Here is an 11,521-nt window from a genome sequence, read left to right on the forward strand (position 1 = left end):
GTGTATGGAGCGACCTCTGTACCTCAGCTCCATTCTTCCATTCCATACATGGCATCTGGATAGTACTTCATGTAGTGGCCAATTATTTATCGTGCTGCATGTTTGAGGGTTGGATACTTGGATTATATTGAAATCATCCTCATCATTTATTTGTATAGGGCCAGCAAGCGCTGTACATTAATTTATAAGGAACAGGGGTCTTACCATAATAATAACAAACAAGGATTACAGAGTAAAAATAGGATTAGGAGGGACCTACTCGAAATAATGATGTTATACAAAAAGTCTATAGAGCCCCGGCCCTGGCAGCCCAGACTTGACCCTGTTGCCGCTTCCCCTGGCTGCCGGTGTCCAGTCCTGATGCGCTTACATTCGCACATTCAGGGGACAACATTGGGCGCAGGGGCGGGCCGAGCCGACCGGGCGCCCTAGGCAACCCGGTCGGCCAGCTCTCCCCTGCACCTGTGCTAACGCAAACAACCCCCCCCTGGTTTTGGGCGCGCATGCTTAGTTCGCGCGCACGGGGGGGGGGATTGCGATAGTTTGTTGCCCCCGCTGAGTAATCACAAGCGGTGGGGGCAATGAAAATGGAGCGCACAGACAAGGGGTAGGCAAGAGAGGCTTCTGCCTGGCGCCCCCTCTTCTGCCTACCCCTAGTTCCGGCCCTGTTGGGCGGGGGCCTCTGGGGGGGTTAGGGGTGTGCGGCGGGGGCCCCTGCAGGGGACGCATCCGGTGGGGTCCCCTGGGGCGGTAGTCCCGGTGGGCCCTGCAACCCCCGGTTCCGACCTTGCCCCACATCCTCTAGAGCTCAGTATTTATAGATTTCTGACTGCGCCCCACCCCTTTTGTGATGGTGGGGCAGGTGCAGGTTTATAAATACAGAGGCTCAGGGGTTTAGGGTAAGGTGTGGGTAGAAAGTGGGAAGGTAATGGTTGGGTGCAGGTAGACCTGCACATCACTAGTTGAGACACTAATCCTATTATCCCAGCTCTTGAATGTTAGGCTGATGCCACACTGAGCGTATGTATGGCGTATATTCCGCTTGCCGAAAATACCGCCATAGGCTCCTACCTGTGCCTGCACCCAAATGAATGAAATACGCTCGGGTGCAGGCACATGTAGCCAATATCCACCGAAGATACAAAGTCTCACGTTTTTTGGCGGATATCGGCTACATGTGCCTGTATTTTAAGTCTACCTATGTAGACTTAAAATGTTAGGCACCCCTTATCTTTGGAATCCCAGGGCCGGCACATGTGCAGTAGAGTGAAAAAGTCAGCATGAGGACAGAAGAAGGAAGATGATCGCTCTCTCTCAGCTACCCCGGACTGGTGCATTTTTTGCCCAACAGGAGCACCAGCCCGGGGAATAAGGTAAGCATTTTGGCACCCCCAGTGATTGTACCTTTTCTTCTCTTTCAGGTCAGGACTTTGACTTGGCTATTCCAGAACATTTACTTTATCCTTCTTTAAAGTGGACCTGTCACCCACACATAAAAAGCTGTATAATAAAAGCCCCTTTCAAATTAAATATAAAACCAAAAGCCATTTTTTATTAACACATCCATACCCATTATATAAGCATTTAAAAATCACATCTGTCAATCATATTTTGCTTACCCCGCCTCTATGCCTTAGGCATAGAAGTGGGGCAGACAGTTACTTTCACTTTCAATTCAGAACTTATTAGATGTTGCTGCTCTCCTCACATTCCCCATCCCTTCTCGCTATCTAATTTCGTAACCAGTACATGGTACATCCCCCCATATGGCACAGAAACAGGATTTTGGCAGGATGCAAAGCTTGCCTTAATAACAGTGTCCACAAAATGGAGCCTGCCTGCTTGCTGCAATTGTGAATGCCAGGGCTGAAGAAAATAAGATTAAAAAAATTTCTACAGTGTAGGTGAAGTTTATTTTGCTTGACAAACTCAATAGAAAACAATTTGGAAATATTTCTTAGGGTGACAGGTCCCCTTTAACCAGTCTTTGGTAGAATGACTTATGAGTTAAGGATCGTTGTCTTGCCACATGACCCACTGTCTCTTGAGATTCAGTTCACAGATAGATGTTGTGAAATTTACCTTTACAATTCTCTGAGATAGTTCAGAATTCATTGTTTCATCGATGATGACAAGCTGTCCAGGCCCAGTATAACAGGCCTAAACCAGAACAATCCCACTACCATGTTTCACCGATGGGATAAGGTTCTTATGCTGGAATGCAGTGTTTTTCTTTCTCCAAATGTAACAGTTCTCATTTAAGCCAAAAACTTCTATTTTGGCTTCATCTGTCTATAAAACATTCTTCCTGTATCCTTCTGGTTTGTTTACATAAATTTTAGCAAACTTTAGATGGTCAGCAATATTTTTGGGGGAGAACAGTGGCTTTATCCTTGCTACCCTGCCATACACACCAATGCTGTTCAGTGTTGTCTTAGATGTGTCTTAGATGTTAGACTCATGAACATAACATTCGCCAATGTGAGACAGGCCTTCAGTTGCTTAGAAGTTAGCCTGGGTTCCTTTGAAACCTCTCTGACTATTAGACACTTTGTAGTTTGAGTTATCTTTGATGGTCAACTGCTTTTGGGTAGGCTAACAATGGTCTTGATTTTTTTTTCCATTTTTACACAATCTGTCTGAGTGGTGGAGTCCAAACTCTTTAGAGATAGTCTTGTAACCTTTTCCAGATTTATGGGCATAAACAATTCTTTTTCTGAGGTCCTCAGATACCTTCTTTGTTGGAGCCATGATACACATCCACAAATGTGTTATATGTGTGTGCTTTAAATTAAACAGGGTTTCTTACTCACACTTGATTATCATCCCATTGACTGAAAACACCAGACTCTGATTTCACCTTCAAATTATATAATATTCCTAAGGATTCACTTACTTTTGCCACACGCAGATATGTTACTGGATCACTTTTTTTCAAGAAATACATGACTAAATATAATAATTTTAGTTTTATTTGTTTCACTAGGTTTTCTTCATCTACTTTTAGGACTTGTTTGAAAATCATACATACACACACACTTGGTCAATAATGTATTAGCTCATATTCTGCAATATTCTCTCAAGTTTCTCCTTCTACCCAAGTAATTGGAATGTATGGCTATAGAAGGACACCATTCCCACCTTAGATTAGATGGGGAAATGTGGCAGACTGTATGCTAATTCTGGTATTGAAGATTTATTTTAGATGCCTAATAGTGAACTAATTTACCACTCACTCTGAAAACTGTTTGCCTAAACTAAGCCTCCGGTCCATAAAAACAATTTAGTCTAGTTGCTGTGGTTTATAATTGCAGTTGTATGCATTCATTCCTGGTCATGATTTAGGTACTAAGGTACACAAGACTCAGTACTATTGTCTACAACTACATATTGATTATTAAGCTTGAATCCTGCCCCCATGGCTATACAGCAGCTTTGTAATTACGCTTATACACTTTCATATTTTGGTGTTACTGTTCCTTTAAATAACTACTCACTGATCTTAAGAAATAGGATATGGCATTTATTGCAGCTGGGTGGAGGAGGGAATTTCATTGTGTAATACAATACATTTGTATTACAGCCCAAGATATTTGTCTACAAAGTCACTCTACTGAGACACCAAGCCAATATTTGGAAGATAAAAAAAATATCCAGGAAAGTGAAAATAGCCTTGCAGCATGTAAGTTTATAGTTAAAAATATATGTAACTAATTAGGAACTACTGACTGAAATACAGATCCGTGGCTGTATATTACTGTATCCATGTAGTATAAATGCATAGAGAAAATGTAATTTAGCCTCTGTAGAAATCACTGACAAAGAAATGGAGAGAGTGCAGTTTAAAGGAGAAGGAAAGTCAAAATCTATTAAGCACACTATTAAATAGTACTACTATTGCTGTGTAAAAACGCTATTTTTCTGGCTTGCCTAATGACAGATTTACAAAGATACACATACTAGAACCTACATACTTGTTTCAGTGAATGGCGCCGCCATCTTGTCGGCAGCTCACATCTGTCATAGCATGCCCCCCACAGCATGTCAGATAATCCTCTGCCGGCAGGGGATGCCAACAATTACAGCCGCCGCTCGCATCTGCATCTGCTAGTGGGTTTTTTAGTAAAGGGGAGCCTGGTTATTCCAGCATGAGTGCGAGCATTGACTTACTCTGTGGATGCTAGTTTACATTTTGATTGGATGATCACTTGCAAGTTAATAGTACTTTTCCATTTTAATGCAGAAAGGTTACCCCTTAATTAATAAAAAAAAAACAGGAATCAATCATTTCCAACCATGTGTTGAATTATAACTTCTATCAACCCGAAACACCTAATAGCTGCAGCTTATAGCAGATGCTGAGAGTTGTGGTCTCAGCACCTGCCCCCCCCCCCCCCCCGCATGTCACAGAGTTCACCTTTGCTGCGTCGCCATGGCAACCGGACACTCCTGCTGTGTGTGCATGCGCCGCCTACAGTAACAAGTCGCCAAGTCTGGGAGGGAGCGATGCATTATGGGAATCTTCTCTACCCTGCTCAGCGTTTTTTTTTTCCTGTTTGGCTTCTGATCTTCTGAACGGGTGAAGTATGTGGAGACTTAAGGGCACTATTGAGACAACTGAAGATATGCCTGCAGCTTGAGATTAACTCTTTATTAGCCTTTCCTTCTCCTTTAAGGGGATGCCGACAATTACAGAACCTCAGTAAATTATATTTCACAGACATATCAACTCACACATATCCTTTAGGGTTCACACTGCTCAGCAGAAAGCTGACTCATAGTCTAGCATGTTCAGTTTGGTCCGCATGTCTGTGCAGGAGTGAGGCATTATGGGAACTTTCTTTACACAGCTCAGCGTTTCTTCTTCCTGTTTGGCTTCAGATCTTCTGAACAGGCGAAATATGGGGAGACTTAAAGGAGAATGCAAGTCAAAATTTAAAAAGCATACTGCCCAATAGTCCTCCTATTGTTTAGTAAAAACGCCACACTTTTGGCTCACCTAATCAAATATTTACTCAGTCACACTTACTTCACATTTTCTAGAACAGGCAGCCATCTCTAAAAAGGTATTCTCCCTTCCTTTCCCTCCTTGCTTCATACTGCTCATGTGTTTCATTCCCTCCCCCCCCCCTCTGCCAGATCCGCTTCTGATTGGCTGGTGGGCATGTGTAGCTCAGAACAGAGACAGGATCAAGTTACACACATGCTCAGAGAATAGGAAAGCTGCCGCTCGCAGCCTACAGGAAGGGGAGAGAGATTTCAGTGATGTCACTGGAGTCTTCACACTGCTGTAGGCTGCCAGCACCATATCTCAGAGAAGCAAGCAGGGATCTGGGAATTTAGATATGCAGTAAGTACTTAAAAAGAATGCCTTTAGACTTACTTTTAATCTATATTAACCTTTAATTGTCCTTTAAGGGCACTATTGAGACAACTGAAGGTATGCCTGCAGCTTGAGATTAGCCCTTTATTAGCCTTTCCTTCTCCTTTAATATGGTTGACTGGTGCACCTTTACTACCATTATCAGTTAAAAGCAAACATCTTATTGGCTGATATGGGTTACTGCACCTGGGCAAACTTAGAACCTTTTATTAAATATAGGGGGTTTTGTTTATAGTTTCACAGCTATCCAAATTCACAACCTGAATAATTTTGCTCTAACCAAGGGTTTCCTTATTTAGAAAATGTTACAATTCAATTGTAAGGCAAATATGACTTTGATTGTCAATTATTTTATACTTGTTTAAACTTAAGGGCGTGATGGTTTAAATGGATTAATAAAGCTGTTCTTTTAAAAGAATATCCTTGCTGTCCGGTGCTTTGGCGTCTTCTTGGTTATATAAACTTAAAGGGCAGCTCCAATAAATGGGACACTTATATTATTCATAATTACATAAAAGATTAGGGGGATTTCAAGTTATTCTATATATTCCCTTTAAATTCAGAGATGTTAGATATAAACCAAAGTTACATTTTAGATCAGTTTAAATAGGATTCACATCACATAACCATGAGTACCATTGATCAACCAATGATGCAATGCTGTCGTTTTGCCTTCCAGAGTTTAAGATTTCCCACATTTTAACATACTATATATTTTTTATTTTTCGTAAAACTTTACTGACGATGAATACGTATCATAGTTACATAGTACATAGTTACATAGGGTTGAAAAAAGACCTGTGTCCATCAAGTTCAACCCATCCAAGTAAACCCAGCACACCTAACCCACACCTACCAATCTATACTCACATACATAAACTATAAATACAACCACTAGTACTAACTGTAGATATTAGTATCACAATAGCCTTGGATATTCTGATTGATCAAGAACTCATCCAGGCCCCTCTTAAAGGCATTAACAGAATCTGCCATTACCACATCACTAGGAAGGGCATTCCATAACCTCACTGCCCTCACCGTGAAAAACCACCTACGCTGCTTCAAATGGAAGCTCCGTTCCTCTAATCTAAAGGGGTGACCTCTGGTGCGTTGATTGTTTTTATGGGAAAAAAGAACATCCCCCAACTGCCTATAATCCCCTCTAATGTATCAGTTTGAAAGTTTTGAAAAACTGATGCATTTGGGCAAAAACTGCACAAGATTGGATTTCAATGGTTAGCTACAAGCTAAAAAACAAATGCAAAAGATTTGATTGGTTGCTATGAGCAACATCATTGGTGATGTTGGCTTACACACTATAATAAATCTGCCCCTTAGTCCAACAAAAATCCTCTGGTGCCCTCATCAGCATTAAGGAATGCTGACTCTATCTTTACTCCTCTCATTAAAAATAATAGCCGTTACAACAGCCGATTTGCAACCACATTTATCAGTACCTGAGCTGTCCCCAACTACAGAAATGCTGGGTTTGGAAACTAGCTTGTCCCCCCCCCCCATGTTCTCACATTTGTAAGGTATTTTTTGTTCAACCCAATGATTTTTTTTTTCCTGTGGAGATCTGGGAAAATGTTCTTGGCAGAACCATACAAATAACAATTTATAACATATGGGTCACTCCCCATTGTTCTGTGCAGCCTCCACAGCTATTGTAGAAAGCCAATTAAGTTGCAAAAGCAAACAAAAAACCATTCCATAAATACCTTTGGGGCAGCATCTTTTGCTGCAAATTATAAAAGTAAACAATGAAACAAAAATGCAGTTAGTGCAAAATAAATGGAATAATAAAAATAGAAATAAAACAGACCTGAGACAGACATGACTGCCCTTACCAGCATGCTTAGCGGAGCACAAACAGGCATTCAAAAAGAAACCAAGGTTGAGTGCCTCTACCAACCAGCATAGAGTTGAGCTTATAGGGTCAAACATTCTCTTAAAGGGACAGCAGTGCACAAACAGAGAAAATTATATATTGAAGTGAAGACCCTGATGGCTGTACTGAACAATGCAACTTTTAAAAGAATTTAGAAGTAATGTGTTAATACTTTTGCATGGTATATAATAGTGGTAATATACAATCTGATCATTTTCTACTTGGCTCCTCACCATGATTTAAACTAACATATTTAAGAACTGAACTCTGGATAGGCTACACCACAGTTACCAGTCACCCACTTGCGCACTCACAAGAGAATCCCTAACTTAGTGTACTTCGGCCTTCTGAAGAGTGAAAAAGGTAACCTATGGCTAATGAACCAGAACTTGTAAACAGCCTTCACCAAACACTATTCAACTGCTACTATTATAACTGCATTATTAAATTCTAAGCCAGACCTTGACAGTTGCAACTCCAAATGTGGCAAAGAGTGAAATGGGTATCGAACTGGCAGAGATTTCATGTAATTTAATGCAACGTGGTTGTCACGGGACTCTGATTCACAAAGGGTTGCATTGTGTGTGAACTCTTTGGAGTCTTTCACAGGTCAAAATATCCAAGCCTTTTTAGCCATCAAAAGAAGTCTTTAAGCATACTGATATATTCCATATATAACACAGTAAATTTTTATTCTAGTAATTCCAACTAGGCTACAGTAATAAGCAATTATTATGAATAATATTACAGCAGACAAAAAGCTTGGCATTAGCACCCAGTGCCACACAGCTGCTACAAGAGCCAGTTACAATTTGGCACTTATATATACAGTATAGCTTCAAAAGAAGAAAGCATAAATATGTCTGTTTAAATCACTGGCTGGACTAAACTATGAATCTCTCTGCAGTAATGTAGAGCAGCCCCCACCATGAAAATCTCATAGGTTAGGTTGAACACCCCAAATGCCTTCCTGGTTATATGTTGTAAAGCACATCTAAGGATTATTTAAATAATGTGTAGGCGCCACTCATAATAACTGCAACAAGAATGTCCCTTACATCATTAACCAATATATTTTCTACATTCATACACACTCCAATTTCTAAAATGGCTGACACAATATTATGTGTAATTGTGTGCAGAATGAATGCTATAGGAACCTGCTATGCACATCATCCAAATTGCAGGCTCTTTAGGGTTCACATATTTACACTGCCCTAGAATGTACTTTCACATCACAAAACATTGTTCTCACATTCTGTAGCCTTGGTAAAGACTGGTGGATTTTGAAAGGCATTTGTTTTTATCCCTATAATATTTGCTTTTTCAAAAGATCCGTCTGAAATGTTCTTGGCGCATCTACATTAATAACAATTCATAACATATGGATTACTACCCATTTTTATATTGCTGAAATACCGAGTGCACCATAGGGAATAACAAGCAACTCAAATTCTGGAGGCATTGGGTCTGTAAAGTCTGGCTGTAGCTAGAAAAAGACTGTAGGGCTCACATAATATTCACAGTTGTAGTCTCCACAATTCCTCTGCAGTCAGTTGCATGTAAAAACACCTCTATAAAGTTGTTCTCTGAGTCCCTCAGCCCTTCCTGCCTTCCACTCTGAACTGAAGGGAAATACCACTAAAAAACCTCTCTGCTTAAAATCTGAAGCTTGGGCAAAATGTCATATTTCAGCTGAACAATGATCCCAAACAATAGGCCAAAGTAACATTGATGTGTCTCAGTAAGGTGCAGTCAAGTCCTTAAATTACTGAGTGTCATATAACTGGCCTGAATAACTTGAAGCAAATCTGCCAGGAAACCTGGACCAAAATCACTCTTCAAATGTGGTACATTACCTACTTACCTTAAAGATTTCAAATGGTTATTGCTGTTAAAAGGTGGCTGTAGAATATATTACAGTGTAGGAAAGTAACATATCCTAATAGCATGTTTTTTCTTAAATAACAAAACCCCAATTCACTTGGAAGTGATTGCCCAGTGACACTAAAGCTAAACATCTCATTAATATTATATATGGTGATATTGAATGTATTTAGGTCTGTGCATGATAATTGTCTTAATATGCAATCTTTTCTTAGAGTACATGTAAAATAATATTGCAGTGGATAAACACAAATGACAGCTTAAAGATCTGAAGGCCTGATGTGCCAAGGACAGGAAAGGATTGGGGACTGGGGTAAATTAAGTTTAAATGGGGACCTGTCATGCAGACATAAAAAGCTGTATAATAAAAGTCCTTTTCAAATTAAACATGAAACCCAAATTCATTTTTTAATAACACATTCATACCCATTATAAAGGCATTTAAACTTCCCAGCTGTCAGTTATACATGTATATTACCTTCCTCACCTCTATGCCTTAGGCATAGATGTGGGGCAGACAGTTGCTTTCACTTTCCATTCAGCAGTCACGTTCCCTCTCCTTCCTCACCATCTAATTATGTAGTCAGTGCATGGGCATGTGCATCAGGTCCCCCATTTCGACACAAACAAGATTTTAACATAAATACAAAGCTTGCCTTAATAACAGTGCCCACAAAATGGTACCTGCCTGTTTCATGTGATCGTGTCATTCCAAGTCTTATGGAAACAAGATTTATATTATTTATATAGTGTAAGTAAAGTTTATTTTGCTTGAAAAATACAATAGAAAAGAATTTGGAATTATTTATTAGGGAGACAGGTCCCCTGAGTGGTGGGGAAAAATAGAAAATAAATTTACTGGGAAATAGTGGCCAGCCAGGTGACAACTCAAGCTACAGCACTCTGCGCTACATGCCAAATTTCCAGGGTTTTTCACCTGAAAATCCATACAATAATGTTTCCTAACTGATGGAACTTTGTGTTCTGTAAACAATTGCTTCAACATTTTTTTTCAATTTCTGCCGCTTCCCTTCTGACCCTTTCAGCTCTATAACACCTTGTGTCTCCCCATTATGCTCCCCATGATTGCATGAATTTCTCCTGTTATGTCTGTATTGCTTTAAAGTTTGCTTCTGACCCCCCCCATCATTACTTGAACTCTCTTGAATTTTTTACATCACCCCATTACTCCTCCCTGCCAACTTTTTCCCTCTGCAGCTGTCCTCTTATTTTTTTTTGTATGCACAGCGTACCCTAGTCCTCCACAGTGCTTTAGTCTTTCAGGGAGGAAAGGGCTTTAAGTAAACAGCACAAATTAACTTCACTGCCCATATGCAGATCACCTTTCACTGCTGGCAGATAAGGAAGAGTTTTGCTTTTTTCAATGCTTATTTACCTAAGCTCACATTGACTGCATTCTCTGCATTTCCAGACTGGTAGGACCATGCAGCAAGCACAGCAAAACCATGCAAATTCTGCTAGAATTGTCACAAAAGGAAAGTGAATCTGTGTAAAACAAAGATAAAGCACTTTCTCTCTACTAGCAATGAGCTCTTTCTAAATGAAAAGTAAATCTGACAAAGCAAAGATAAAGAACGTTATTTCTTCTAGCAATGAGATCTTTCTGACCTTTTGGAGTAAAGCCCATGCCTCAGTTCATTACTCATTCAGACCATAAGATGCAAACATTTGTTTATCCAAGGATAAAAATTTGTCTCATGGTACAAAAAAAAATATTTGTTTTTTTTTGTGCATTACTACTTGAGTAACCATGATTGCTGTGATAAGGTAGTGTGAACCTTATTAAACATATAATATGTACATGAATAAGCATGTCAAGTATTTTCATGTGGCAATTTTTAAGGAGCCGGATGCCAAGGAAAATACCGGCAGAAGCGATGGGACACATGAAATAAAGACCTTTTCATTTCAAGAACTACTCTCAGAATCCACAGCTACAAGTTGTCATTTGTATCATCCACTGCTTGTGGCTGCAAAGGCTTTTTCATGGTTAATAGCAGTAAGTAGCAGGAAGGAGGGTATACAGTGGTGTGAAAAACTATATCCTGATTTCTTATTCTTTTGCATGTTTGTCACACTTAAATGTTTCTGCTCATCAAAAACCGTTAACTGTTAGTCAAAGATAACATAATTGAACACAAAATGCAGTTTTTAAATGAAGGTTTACGTTATTAAGGGAGAAAAAAAACTCCAAATCTACATGGCCCTGTGTGAAAAAGTGATTGCCCCCCTTGTTAAAAAATAACTTAACTGTGGTTTATCACACCTGAGTTCAATTTCTGTAGTCACCCCCAGGCCTGATTACTGCCACACCTGTTTCAATCAAGAAATCACTT

The sequence above is a fragment of the Xenopus tropicalis genome, chromosome 4 (genome assembly GCF_000004195.4).
Source record: "Xenopus tropicalis strain Nigerian chromosome 4, UCB_Xtro_10.0, whole genome shotgun sequence".
Lineage (NCBI taxonomy): Eukaryota > Metazoa > Chordata > Amphibia > Anura > Pipidae > Xenopus > Xenopus tropicalis.